Genomic DNA, 15263 nt, shown 5'->3' with positions numbered 1-15263 from the left:
GCTTGAGGCGGCAGTCTCCATTGCAGGGACTCAGCTGCTGGCGGTCCTTCATGGCCCAGCGGGGCTTTTGCTGGCGGCCATTCATGGTCCAGCGGGGCTTTTGATGGTGGTCCTTCATGGCCCAGCGGGGCTTGTACTTGCAGTCCTGTCCTGGGCAGCTGGGCTTGTGCTGGTGGGCCTGTCTTGGGCAGCTGGGATTGTGCTGACGGTCCTGTCCTGGGCAGATGGGCTTGTGCTGGCGGGCCCGTCCTGGGCAGCTGGGCTTGTCCTGGCGGTCCTGTCCAGGGCTGCTGGGCTTGTGCTGGCGGTCCTGTCCTAGGCAGCTGGGCTTGTGCTGGTGGTCCTGTCCTGGGCAGCTGGGCTTGTGCTGGCGGTTCTGTCCTGGGCAGCTGGGATTGTGCTGGTGGTCCTGTCATGGGCAGCTGGGCTTGTGCTGGCGGTCCTGTCCTGGGCAGCTGGGCTTGTGCTGGTGGGCCTGTCCTGGGCAGGTGGGCAGGTGCTGGCCGGCCTATCCTGGGCAGCTGGGCTGGTGCTGACGGGCCTATCCTGGGCAGCTGGGCTGGTGCTGGAGGTGGCCTCCTGGGCAGCGGGGATGATGGCGGTCTTCTCCGCCGTGCTGCTCTTCCCAGACTTTCTGGGTTTCTTGTGGCCCTTCCGCACCTTGGAAGGTGTCAGAGCTGACTCCACACTCCCACCGGGACCCCTGGGAGCGGCTTTGGTGCCTGGAGTCTTCCCCCTCCCTCGCCGGGCACTGGCCAACTTCTAATGCTTCACAGGTGGGGGACTGTCTGTGCTGTGGCTCCGTGCCACACTGGCTGCCCTGGTGTCCGGTGCACTCCAGATTCCGGTGACTACAGGCACCACTGGTCCCGGAGATGTTGTGGCTGGGGTGCTAGTTCGGGACCTATGAGACGGAGGGGGTGGGGGAGGTGTGGGAAAGAGGTCAAGGTTGGACAGGAAACATTTTTTGGATACACTGTGATGGGTAGCTGGAGGGGATTTGGGAGTGGAGGAAGAGGTGGTGGTTGTAGGAGGTGTTCGTTTGCTGACTTTGGGTGAAGGTGCATGTGCTGGAGGCTGTCGTGAGGTGGATGGCTGTTGGGGTGATGTGTCTGCAATGTGTGTGATGCTTGCGTGAGTGCCTGTGGGATGTGTGGTGCTTATGTTTGCCTGAGCTTCCCTTGTGTGTTGACGTGTGCGCATGCTGGTCTGTAGGTGTGCTTGGGATAGGCTGAGGTACAGGGAATTGGGTCAGGGTGGAGGAAGTTGGAGGGGGAGGCTAGACCCAGGGACAATGGCTGCCATCAGTGCTGAGGCCAGAGTCTGAACAGCTCGCTGAAGGGCCGACTGACCAGAATGAATGCCCTCCAGGAATTCATTTGTTTGTTGCAACTGCCTTTCTACACCCTGGATGGCATTCAAAATGGTAGACTGCCCAACAGTGAGGGACCTGAGGAGGTCAATGGCCTCCTCACTGAGGGCAGCAGGGGTGACTGGGGCAGGGCCTGAGGTGCCTGGGGCAAAGGTGATGCCCACACTTCCGGGTGAGAGGGCACGGGGCGAAGTCTGAGGGGCTGCTGGGAGGGCGGTGCTGGAAGGGGGGGTGGCAGGCTATACCTGTAGATGGGGTTGGCACAGATGTTGCCACCACCACAAGGGAGCTCCCATCAGAGGATGAGTCCGTGTCACTGGTGTCAGCTCCTGTCCCCGCCGTCGAGCTCCTCTCGCCCTCCGTTCCACTGGTGAAGTCCGAGTCCGCAGTGTGGCCCTCCATGGCCATGTGGGATGCAGCCCCCTGGTGCTCCGGTGCCACTGCTCCTCCGCTTGATGATGCTAATGCACACAAGAACAGGGAGACCACAAAAAGGGGGGGGGGGCGACCGAAGAAAGACATGGTGAGTGCATGCATTACCGCTACGGTTGGTGGACACGACCGACACAGAAACCCCCTGCACTACGCCGCGCTCTTGGGCTCCACTGTTCAATTCCTGGGAAATGGCATACAAGGCTATGGATGACATCTGCACACATAGAAGACACAGGGGCATGACTAGGTTTACTTGCCACTCTACAGAGGTGGGGTGGGGTGCCACATGGCCTGCCTTACGGAGGGGCTTTGCCTACGGAACTCGCCCTGGCCTAGGGAAACCCACAGCCCACCTCCCCCACCCAGACACCTCCACTGTGCGCAAACGTCAGCAGAATGAGAGTGTACTCACCCCCTTGTGGCTGCTGTGATGCCCTCAAGCGCCCATCTAACTCCGGGTAGGCCACCGCCAGGATCCTTAACATCAGGGGGGTCATGGTGCGACGGGCACCCCTTCCACGTTGGGAGGCCATCCCCAGCTGAGCCTCCACCATCTTCTTGCTCCAGCGGTGAATGTCCTCCCATCTTTTCCAGCAGTGGGTGCTCCGTCTGTGGTAGACCCCCAGGGTCCGGACATCCTTGGCGATGGCATGCCAAATATGTTTTTTCTGGTGGACGCTAACCTACCTGAAATGTACAGGGGGAAGAGCAAGTAATTACCAACTGCACCGTCAAACTGATCGGCCCCCATCCCTACCTTTGCCATATGGCACATGCATTCACCGTCTTTCATGCACACAGCACTCTCCCCCCTTCCTTCTTACATCCAGCCCTCTCCACACAGGCATAGCCCATACAACATGATCCCTGTGTACTTACCTGTTTGTCTGGAGGACCGTAGAGTAGCATGTTCTGGGGGAGGACCCCATCCATGAGTTTCTCCAACTCCTCCAATGTGAAGGCAGAGGCCCTTTCCCCAGACACTTGAGCCATTGTCTCTTCCAGACCGAGGTCACAGCAGCACTTGCAGTGTAGGTCCTCGCCTGTCGAAGATCAGGTATAGAGTGATTGAACAGATAGAAAATGGCGGTCTCGTCAGCGGCGGTGCGTACTGTCACCGCCGGCGTACATCGTCATTGGCTCCTGGGACCCATAGGGTCCAATGTTAACCAATGCAGCATTGCGCTGCGGTCTTTGACCGCCTACCGCAACGGTGTACAACGCCAGTGCAGTTACCTCACATCCTATTGTCCAAGTTTAGAGGTCATGCAGCCGCCATTTAAGGGGCCCACATGGCTTCATTTTCAACTGTGTCACACATACCTAGGCCTAGACTCAACACACATACAGGCCACTTTTTGTGATTAAATGGTGTTCTGTGCAAACTGTGGGTACCTACCTCTGAGTTGTTCGACTCTGTGCTCGCTGTTGTCCTTCATAGGCACCGTCCGCTGTGACATGTGAGGAGATGGCAGCATCCTCTGGTGCACCGACCGTTGGTGGACCTGTCGACAATGGAGGAGCAACATGTGATTATCACATACAGGCTTGACCGTGCCACAATCCAGGAACTGTGTACCCAGTTGGAGCCAGACCTGATGTCAGCAATCCGCCATCCCACAGGAATCCCCCCTCAAGTGCAGGTGCTGTCAATGTCCATTTCCTTGCAAGTGGGTCTTTTCAAACAACAGTGGCCATAGCATCAGGGATGTCCCAGCCTATGTTTTCCAAAGTATTGTCCAGAGTGTTGTCTGCCCTTCTGAAACACATGAGGAGCTACATCGTTTTTCCTCAGGTGGAGGATTTGCCTACAGTGAAAGGTGATTTCTATGACCTGGGACACATCCCCAACATCATAGGTGCCATTGATGGGACCCTTGTGGCTTTGGTCGCCCCCCACAGGAGTGAACAGGTGTACAGAACCCGGAAGAGTTATCATTCAATGAATTTACAGATGATATGTTTGGCAGACCAGTACATCTCCCATGTGAATGCCATGTTCCCTGGCTCACTGCATGATGCCTACATCCTGCGGAATAGCAGCATCCCTTATGTGATGGTTCAACTCCAGAGGCACCGTGTGTGGCTATTAGGTGAGCATCTGGAAGCAAGACAGTGGGAATGCTTGGCTGGGTCTGGGGATAATCCTCCAGGTTAGTGCGTGTCTAACAGTTGTCCCTCGCCATTTGCAGGTGACTCTGGTTACCGCAACCTGTCATGGTTACTGACCCCAGTGAGGAATCCCAGTACAAGGGCAGAGGAACTCTACAATGAGGCGCATGGGCGAACTAGGAGGGTGATCGAGCGGTCCTTCTGCCTCCTGAAGGCCAGGTTCCGGTGCCTCCACATGACAGGTGGATCCCTATTCTACTCACCAAAGAAGGTGGGCCAGATCATCGTGGCCTGCTGTATGCTTCGCAACTTGGCTTTGCGACGACAGGTGCCTTTTCTGCAGGAAGATGGTCCAGATGGCGGTGTTGTGGCAGCTGTGGAGCCTGTTGACAGTGAAGACGAGGAAGCAGAGGAAGAAGACATGAACAACAAGGACTCAGTGATCCAGCAATATTTCCAGTGAGCCACAGGTAAGAGTACAGACCTGCCTACTACATGTACCTTAACACTACTACCTCTCTACTGTCTGTCATTTTCACCAAGTTTATGGTCACTGAGTTGTCACTTTCCCTTACGATTTCACAGATGTGGGTCCCACTGAGTGACATCTGCTTAGATTCCTCATGGACTAGAGATGTGTGACATAGGTATGTCACATTACAATTGAAAGAGCATTTTGTCACTGTAATTGCTAATACACTATTTCGAAATCACAGACAGACTCCAGATTGTTTTGTGCTTTAAGTGTGTTTATTTAAGTGCTCAATATTGGAGGGGGTAGTGAAATAGTGAGGGGTGATGGCGGAGAAATGTCCATGGCAGAGTCCAGTCTATTAGTCTCACAGGTGCGTTGCCCATATGGGCATAGGAAGTGGAGCTGGGGCAGTTTAAGTATGGACAGGGTGACAAAGTGGGACAGTAGGATGACAATCAGGGTAGTCTCATTTCTTGGCAGGGGTCTTGGCATTGTGCTCTGTCTTGTTCCTGGATCTCAGGGACCGTTTGCGGGGTGGTTGTCCCTCTGCAGGGGGTGGGGTGCAGGTTTGGTTGTCCTGTGGCGGGGCGTCCTGTCCACTAGCGCCGGCGGAGGTGGTGGGCAGTTCATCATCCATGCTAGTGTCAGGGGCCCCTTGTAGTGCCACAGTGTCCCTCCTGGTGTTCACAAGTTCCTTCAGCACCCCTATGATGGTGCCCAGGGTTGAGCTGATGGTTCTGAGTTCCTCCCTGAAGCCCATATACTGTTCCTCCTCCAGGCGCTGGGTCTCCTGAAACTTGGCCAGTACCGTTGCCATCGTCTCCTGGGAGTGGTGGTAGGCTCCCATGATGGAGGAGAGGGCCTCGTGGAGAGTGGGTTCCCTTGGCCTGTCAGCCCCCTGTCACACAGCAGCCCTCTCAGTTCCCCTGTGTTCCTGGGCCTCGGTCCCCTGGACCGTGTGCCCACTGCCACTGCCCCAGGTCCCTGTTTTTGTTGGGGTGGTGGGTTATCCTGAGTTCCCTGTAGTGGTGGACGCCCAGCTGATTGACGTGTCCTGGGGACGGAGGTATGGGCCCGCTGGGTGGGTGCTGTGCTGGTGTTTCCAGAGGGGGGAAGGTCTGTGGTGGCCTGTGACTAGGTGAGGGGAACCGACTGTCCAGAGGTCCCCGATGGGCTGGGCTGGTCATCTGGATCCAGTTGGACAGAGCTGCTGTCATCACTGTGGGCATCTTCTGTTGATGGTGTGGACATGTGTCGAACCTCCTGTCCGGTGACGTTGGGTAGGGGTCCTGCAGGGGTATAAAAGGATAGTTTTTACATCTGTGTGTGGCATGGTGTGCAATGGGTGGGTGACCGTGTACCCCAGTGCTTGCATTCCTGTGTGGGACCTTGTGTGATGATGGTTTAGGGGGTTGTATGGGTATGTGCAGTGGGAATGCTTTAGTGATGGGTGTCCATGCTTTGTTGTTGCATGCAGGGCTTGGTGTTGGGATGGGTGGTTTGTGATGTTGGGACATATGTGAGGAGTTGGAGTGCTGGGGGTGAGGGTATGTGCTGGCATGCAGGTAGGGTGGGGGATGTAATAGTTAAGATTTGTCTTACCAGAGTGCATTCCTCCACCTACTCCTGCGAGGCCCTTAGGATGCAGAATCGCCAAGACCTCCTCCTCCCATGTTGTTAGTTGTGGGTGAGGAGGTGGGGGTCTGCCACCAGTCTGCTAAACCGCCAGGTGGTGTCTTGAGACCACGGAACGCACCTTCCCCCGTAGGTCATTCCACCTCTTCCTGATGTCCTCCTGATTTCTTGGGTGCTGTCCCACTGCGTTGACCCTGTCCACTATTCTTCGCCATAGCTCCATCTTCCTTGCAATTGAGGTGTGCTGCACCTGTGATCCGAATAGCTGTGGCTCTACCCGGACGATTTCCTCCACCATGACCTTGAGCTCCTCCTCCGAGAACCTGGGGTGTCTTTGCCGTGCCATTTGGTGGTGTAGGTGATGTGTGGGGTGGAGTGTGTGGTGATAAGTGTGCTGATATGTAGTGGGGTGTTGTGTGAGTTGAGTGGAAGTTCTGTGGGTGATGGTATTGTGTGGCTGTGGATGCTGTTGTTCTTGCTGGTGCTGTCTCTCTCTGGCCTTCTTTCAGAATTGTTGGTAGTAGGGGTTTGTGAGTGATGTGGGTGTGTGATTTATATTGTAATGGGTGTGTGGGAGTCGTTGTGTGTGTGTATCAGGTGTGTGTATTCTGAATTGTCCAATGTGGGTGTGTTTTGTAAAAGTGTCTGTATTTTGAGCGCGGCGGTGTGTACTGCCAATAGAATACCACGTTGAAAGACCACCGCGTGGATTCGTGATAGTGTGGCCGTATTTCTGTTGCCGTGACGGTGGAGGTTTTGTTTTCGCCAGTTTATCACTGACCTTTGGTGTGGCGGACTTGTGTGGGTGTCTAGATTTTGGCGGATTCCGAAGTGTGGGTCATAATAGCTGTGGCATATTCCGCGGCCCCGGCAGTGTGTTGGCGGTCTTTTGCACGGCGGTAAGCGGCTTTTCTCGCCAATGTTGTAATGAGGGCCATAGTCTCTATGGTATTTTTGGTATTTGTGTCACCAAAATAAACTACCTTTATTTTTGTAACAATGAGGCACATATTTGTACTTTTTTAGCGCCGCATTGCCATCATTTTTTTACAACTGTATTTTGTAAGTTTGCTTCGATTTTGCATCAAAAAACGACACAAATGCGGCGCTAAAGAAGTATAAATATGGGCCTGAGTGTTTTCTTTCATGTGTGTGAGTACGGTGTGACTACTGTGGTATTGCATGAGCTTTGCATATCTCCTAGACAAGCCTTTGCTGCTCATCCACAGCTACCTCTAAAGAGCCTGGCTTCTAGACACTGCCTACATTTTACTAATAAGGGATAACTGGACCTGGTATAAGGTGTAAGTGCCATAGGTACTCACTACAAACCAGGCCGGCCTCCTACATTGGTGATGCAGCGGTGGGATAAGTACTTGCAATTGCTGATCACTCTGTCACTTGGTGCTTTCCACAGAAAAGACCACTCTATACCTAGAGATAAACATAATACCTAGCACAGGAATCTAGGCACTCATTACAACCATGGTGGTCTGTGTTAAAGAATCAGTAATACCGCCAAAAGACCGGCGGTAAAAACAAAATGGAATCACGACCACGGTGGGAACCGCCAACACAGACAGCCACTTTAACACTCCGACCGCCATGGCGGTAGCAACAAACACCGCGACTGACACTGCCAACAGACAGGCAGAAGACAATGTACCACCCACCCCATTACAACCCACCAATCCGCCAGCTATTCCGGGGCGGTACCAACGCCATAAAAAGCACGGCGGAAACAGAACACAGAAGGGTAACCACTCACCTCAACACTCAACAAAGAACCAGGACGCCATGGAGCCCGAGTTACAGGCATTGCCCATGCTGGTCTACCTCCTCATCTACCAGGAATACCAAAGGCAGCTGCGACGACCACGGTGAGTACTGCACCTAGTACACAGGGGAGGGGGGAGGAAAAAGAGAGTGTCACACACACACACAACACACAACACCCTCCCCACCCCCAAAACCACACACACAAACACATGCAGCAACATTACATTTACACCCTGTAACCCCCTGGAGGAACACAAGGACAAAAGGAATAGAGTCAAATTAGTGATATATTAGAAATAGGCAGATATACATAACAAATATAAAAACAGTATTTACAAAAATATAGAATATGTTCATAAGGCCGTACATTGTCGTTTCCAAATGTCCGTGGGCCACAAATCATGGACCAATCCCACACTAGACTCCTGCCCCAATACGGAGAGAACATTGCAGGGGCATCAGGTCGAAAACACACAGACACCTCAGGGGGATGGGGAAGGGGGGGCACCTCAGCCGGAAGATGGTACTATGCCACTGCTCCTGGAGGGGGCTCCATGCACACAGCGATGTCCTGGGGAGTGCAAAGCCACAGTCTCTCAAGTGTGTGGTTTGCCCACTGCTTGGTCCTGGGGAGTGCAAAGCCACAGTCTCTCAAGTGGGTGGGTTGCCCACTGCCTGGTCCTGGGAATGCAAAGCCACAGTCTCTCAAGTGGGTTTGTTGACCACTGCCTGGTCCTGGGGAGTGCAAAGCCACAGTCTCTCTAGTGGATGCCTTCTTCCACTGGTTCTGGAGGGTGCTTTGTGCCCGGTGTGCTTCATCCTGCCAAGGTGGGGCTTAGTGGATGCATATTTCCACTGGTTCTGGAGGGGGCCTTGTGCCAAGTGTGTTTCATCCTGCCAAGGAGGGGCTGAGTGAAAGCATTTCTCCACTGGTTCTGGAGGGGGTCTTGTGCCCAGTGTGCTTCATCCTGTCAAGGAGGGGCTGAGTGGATGCATATCTCTCCTGGTTCTGGAGGAGGCCTTGTGCCCAGTGATGCAACACTTGGGGTGTGGCAGTTCACATTCCCTCACCTGGGTGTCTGAGGCACGAGATTTGCAGAGACCAGGTTGCATGATAGTCCATGGAGGCAGGGCTAGACTCCATCCAGCGACGCCTAAGGCTGCAAACTGGTGGTAGTGCTGGTGGGGGTGCTACCATTGGTGGTGGTAGGCTCCAGCCCTTCTCCTCCAGCCTTGGACGGCCACCCACTGGGGCTGCTGCTGCTGGTAGTGGTCCTACTGTCAGCTGTGCAGGTGGTGGTGCTTGCGGCGGAGCTGCTGGCAGTGCTGGCCGTGGTGCAGGTGCCGGTGCTGCCAGTGGTGGAGGGAGACTCCAGCCCTTTTCCTGCAGTCTCAGACAGCTGCCCACTGGGGATGCTACTGCTGACAGTAGTGGTGCTAGCGGCGGTGCAGGTGGCGGTGCTTGCAGTGGTGCTTTTGACAGGGCTGCTAGCAGTGCTGCCTGAGGTGCAGGTGGCGGGGCTAGCGGTTGTGCTGGCCTTCACCTGCAGCCTCTGACGGCTGAAGTGCCTTGCCTTGGGTTTTCTGCCCCTTCCCCACCTTGGCAGATGCTGTTGTGACCTTGGCACTGGCAGCTGAACTTTTGGAGGAGTCCTTGCTGGGTGGGTCATGATCCTTGACCTTGCTGCATGCTGTCCCCTTCTTCACCTTAGCAGGTGGCGGAAGGGTTTGGGCCTTTGCACGGGTTGGTGGCACACTGGCTGGCCTGACAGGTGCCCCCTTTGAGCCTCTGTGAGTTGAAGGTACCACAGCGGACGCCGACTTGGTGGCTGAGGTGCTGGCCTGGGTTCTGGACACCCTGGCCCGAGGGAAATGATGGGGGGAGGGACAGGGAACAGGTCAATGTTTGCCAGGAAAATCTTTTTAGAGACACTGGGACGGGAAGAGGGAGAGGGTTTGGGAGTGGAGGAAGAGGGAGTGGTTGTAGGAGGTGTCTGTCTGCTGAGTTTGGGTGAAGGTGCATGTGCTGAATGCTGGTTGTGAGGTGGATGGCTGTTGGGTAGGTGGGTGCTTCCATTTGTGTACTTTGGGAGGAGCGGTCACAGACACACTGGGAGAGGACACAGGAGACGTGTGCATGGATGTGGGGGTGGTGACTGCCAGTGAAGGGTGAGTAGTGATGGGCATGCTGGTGATGGAGGTAGTAGATGAGGATGTAGTGCATGTAGGTGTGAGTGGAGACACTACTGAGAGGGAGGTGGACGAAGAGTAGGGGGGGACACAGTGGAGGCAGTGGATGTTGGTGTGTCTGCATGGGGATAGTGCTTGTGGGAGGGGCTGTGGGATGATGTGTGGTGCTTGTGTTTGCCTGAACCACTTCTGTGTGTTGATTTGGGTGAATGCTGGTCTGAAGGTGTGCTTGGGATAGGCTGGGGTTGAGGGTATTGGGACTGGGTAAAAGTTGGAGGGAAGAGGGTGGACCAGGGATAAGGGCTGTCATCAGTTCTGAGGCTAGAGCCTGAAATGCTCTCTGTTGGGCTGTCATGCCAGAGTGAATGCCCTCCAGGTATGCATTTATATGTTGCAAATGCCTCTCGACACCCTGGATGGCATTCAGAATGGTTGACTGCCCAACAGTGAGGGATCTCAGGAGGTCAATAGCCTCCTCACTGCGGGCAGCAGGTCTGACTGGGGCAGGGCCTGAGGTGCTCGAGCAAAGGAGATGCCCACCCTCCTGGGTGAGAGGGCACGGGAAATACGCTGAGGGGCTCCTGGGAGGGAGGTGCTGGTATTGGGTGGCGGCTGTACCTGTGGTTAGGGTGGGCACAGAGGTGTCCGCCACCATCAGGGAGCTTCCATCGGAGGAGGAGTCGCTGTCTTTGGTCTCCCCTCCTGTCCCCGTCGTGGTGCTCCCCTCGAACCTCCGTCCAACTGGTGCCATCACCCTCGGTGGATTCAGCCTCCTGGCCCATGTGGGTTGCAGCTCCCTCCATCGCCGGTGCCTCTGCTCCTCTGCCAGATAATGCTAATGCACATAAGGACAAGGTGACAAAACAAAAGGGGGGGGAGAGACAGAGGATACACTTGGTCAATGCCAGCAACACCAGCTACTGTTGCTTACACAACACACAGGGAGCAGCCCTATGCACTATGTCATGCCCAACCATTTACTAAGATAGTCTCCAGCCCATGGAGTACAATGCCTACCATCATCAGCTGCACACCTGAAACCCACAGGACCCTGCCCAGTAGTAGATACCCACTAACATTATTGGAGTAGGAGTGCTTCAGAGCCTGCCCAACAAGGGACCTACCCTGCCATCTTTATCCTGGCCACGGGGCCCCCATAGCCCACATCTCCCACCCAGGTACCTCTTAATACATGCAAAGTCAGGATTCAGAATCTGTACTCACCCCCTTGTGGCTCCTGTGATGCATTCAAGCACCCATCCAACTCCGTATAGGCCACTGCCAGGATGTGGAACATCAGGGGGGTCATGGTGCGACATGCACCCCTTCCCTGTTGGGAGGACAGCCCCAACTGGGCCTCCGCCGTCTTCTTTGCCCAGTGGCGCAGTTCCTCCCACCTCTTGCGACAGTGGGTGCTCCGCCTGACAAAGACCACAGGCTCCGCAACTCCTTAGCGATGGCACACCAAATACCCTTTTTCTGGTGGGCGCTGACCTGCAGGGAAAAGACAGCAGAAAAGGGAATTAGCCAACCGTCCGGACCGTCATACTCATGGCCCACCAGATCCCTCCCATCCCCTGACACACATACATTGACCACCTTACATGCTGCACTCTGGCCAGGACACCTCTGCCCCCCACATGTGGCTTACATACACAGCACTCCATACATTCATGGCTCACGCATTATGCTCACAGTGTACTCACCTGTTTGTCTGGAGGACTGTAGAGTATGTGTACTGGGGTAGGACCCCATCCACAAGTTTCTCCAACTCCTCCGCAGTGAAGGCAGGGGCCCTTTCCTCAGACACATGAGCCATGGTTGGTTCCAGACACAGGTCACAGCAGTACTTGCAGTGTAGGTCCTCTCCTGTTAAAGGTCAGGTAGCAAGTGAGTGGATAGATAGAAAATGGCGGTGACATCTGCTGCGGTGCATACCGTAATCGCCGGCATATATCCCCATTGGCTCCTGGAACCCATAGGGCCCAATGATAACCAATGCAAAGTTGCGCTGCGGTCTTTGACCGCCTACCACAACGGCGCACAATGCCAGCGCAATTACCTCATTTTCACTTGTCCCTCCTCACAGGTCAGGCAGCCGCCATTTGAGGGGCGCACAGGGCATGGCACCTAACTGCATCAAAGCAGACATTGGCACAGCAACTGATTGTCAGATTCACATTTCTTTTCTGTAAAGTAAACAAATCATCATTAGTCAATAGATGTGGAATATGACCCTCTGCTCACTGTTTTCTTCCATAGGCTTCAACCGCTGAGGCTGAATATGAGATGGTGGCATCCTCCGGTGTACAGACCCCTGGTGGACCTTGCGATAATGGAGGACAGACACAATATCATAACCTACAGACTTGATCGTGCCACAATCCAAGAACTGTGTGCCCAATTAGAGCCTGACCTGTCAGTGCTCTATTTCCTGGCAAGTGGCCATGGCATCAGGAATGTCTCAGCCTATGTTCCTATGTTCTCCAACGTGTTGACCAGAGTGTTGTCTGCCCTGCTGAAAGACATGCACAGCTACATCGTGTTCCCCCAGGTGGATGGTTTGGCCACATTCAAAGCTGACTTTAATGTCCTGGGACATATCCCCAACATCATTGGTGCCATTGATGGTACACATGTGGCATTTGCCCCCCCCCCCGGAGAAATGAACAAGTTTTCCATAATAGGAAAAGCTATCACCCTATGAATGTGCAGATGGTGTGTTTGGCGGACCAGTACATCTCCCATGTGAATGCCAAATATCCTGGCTCTGTATATGACGCCTTGATCTTGAGGAATAGCAGCATCCCATATGTAATGGGCCAACTCCAGAGGCACTGGGTTTGGCTAATATGTGAGCCAAAGGTCTGCACACACTATGAGCAGGTGTTTGGGTATGGGGTTGTCCCTAAGGGTTAGTGTGTGTCTAGCGGTGGTCCCTCGATATTTGCAGGTGACTCTGGTTATCCCAACTTCTCATGGCTACTGACACTGGGATCATGGCTACTGACCCCAGTGCGGAATGCCAGGACAAGGGCAGAGGAACGTTGCAATGAGGCACAAGGGCATACAAGGAGGATTATTGAAAGGACCTTCGGGATCCTGAAGGCCAGGTTCCGGTGCCTCCATCTGACAGGGAGCTTCCTGTACTACTCACCCAAGAAGGTGTGCCAGATCATCGTTGCATGTTGCATGTTGCACAACCTGGCCTTGAGACGCCAGGTGCCTTTTCTGCAGGAGGAGCCTGTGGACAGTGAGGAAGATTAGCATTTGTTCCAAGGGTGTTTATTTAAGTGCTCATAAGTAGAGGGGGATGTACAATGGGCTGGACTGAGGGTGGAGGAAAGTCCATGGTAGAGTCCAGTCTCTTGGTATCACAGGTGCATTGTCCCGTGTAGGAAGGGAAGTAATGGCAGTTCAAGGTGGACAGGTTGTCAGAGCAGGACAGAAGGGTGACAGTCAGGAAAGTCGTATTTCTTGGCGGGGGTCTTGGCAATGTACTCTGGCTTCTGCATGGATCTCAGGGACCATTTGTGGGGTGGTTCTCCTTTTGCAGGGGGTGGGGTGCTGGTGGCCTGTTGGTCCTGTGGCGGGGCCTCCTGTCCACTAGTGCTGGTGGAGATGGAAGGTTGTTCATCAGTTTGGCTAGTGTCAGGTGCCCGTTGTTGTGCCACTGCCTCCCTCATGGTCCTGCCCATGTCAGCCAGCACCCCTCCAATGGTGACCAAGATGGTGTAGATGTTAGTTAGGTCATCCCTGATCTCCAGGTACTGTCCCTCCTGCAGCCACTGGGTCTCCTGCAACTTGGCCAGTATCTGGCCCTTCGTCTCCTGGGAATGATGGTATGCTCCCAGGATATTGGAGAGTGCCTCGTGGAGAGTGTATTCCCTGGGCCTCTCCTCTCCCAGACAGTCTTCCCAGCTTCCATGTTGTCCTGTAGCTCTGTCCCCTGAACCATGTGCCCACTGCCACTGACCCTAGGTCCCTGATCGTCCTATGTTTGTGGGGTTGCCTGGGGTCCCTGTAGTGGTGGACACACTGCTGATTGACATGTCCTGGGGACAGTGGCATGGGCCCGCTGGGTGGGTGCTGTGTTGGTGTTTCCTGAGGGGGGAATCTCTGTGGTGGGCTTGGACTGTGGCAGGGGAACCGACTGTCCAGAGGTCCCTGATGGGCCAGGTTGGTCATCGTGATCCAGGAGTGCAGAGCTGCTGTCGTCACTATGCTCCTCTTCAGGGGGGGACTGGAAGTAGCGGGCACCTCCTCTCCGGTGATGTTGAGTATGGGTTCTGTGGGGCTGCAAATGCAGTGTTGATGTATCTGTGTGTGCCATCTTGTGCATGGGTGTGTTTCCCTCTATGATTGTGATTTCCTTGTCAGCTTGGCCTTGTGTGAGTGATGATTTTGTGGGCTGGGTGAGTCTCTGTACTAGGCATGCTGTGGTGATAGGTGTCCATGCAGGTCTGTGTTGGGGGTCCATGCTTTGGTGTTACATGCATGGCTTGGTATTGGGATGGGTGGGTTGTGATGGAGGCATATGTGTGAGGTGGTGGAGTGATGGGGTGAGGGTAGGGGTAGGAGTTTTTGATGGCATGCAGGTAGGGTGGGGGATAAACTAGTAAAGATGTGACTTACCAGAGTCCAGTCCTACTGCTGCTCCTGCAAGGCCCTCACAATGCATAATTGGTAAGACTTGCTCCTCCCATGTTGTTAGTTGTGGGGGAGGAGGTGGGGTCCACCGCCAATCCTCTGTAATGCTACCTGGTGTCTTGCAACCAAGGAACGCACCTTCCCCCGTAGGTCATTTCACCTCTTCCTGATGTCATCCCTGGTTCTTGGGTGCTGTCACACGGTGTTGACCCTGTCCACGATTCTCCGCCATAGCTCCATCTTCCTTGCAATGGACGTCTGCTGCACCTGTGATCCGAATAGCTGTGGCTCTACCCTGATGATTTCCGCCACCATGACCCTTAGCTCCTCCTCCGAAAACCTGTGGTGTCCTTGGGGTGCCATGGATGTGTTGTGAGTGATATGTGTGAGGATGTGTGGGGTGATGTGTTGAGGTGTATGCTGTGATGTGCGTGGATGGCGTATGGGAGATGGTGTTCTGTGCCTCAGATTGAGTGGGTGCTCCTGGGTTGTGTCTCTCTGTGTTGGCAATCTTTTTTTTCATTGAAAGGGTTGTGGATAATGTGGGTGTGCGTTTTACAATGGTGTGAGTGTGTGGGAGTGATGTGTGTACGTGTTTCAGGTGTGTGTATTTTG

The sequence above is a fragment of the Pleurodeles waltl genome, chromosome 2_2 (assembly GCF_031143425.1).
Source record: "Pleurodeles waltl isolate 20211129_DDA chromosome 2_2, aPleWal1.hap1.20221129, whole genome shotgun sequence".
NCBI lineage: Eukaryota > Metazoa > Chordata > Amphibia > Caudata > Salamandridae > Pleurodeles > Pleurodeles waltl.
Note: the sequence above shows the minus strand (reverse complement) of the source record.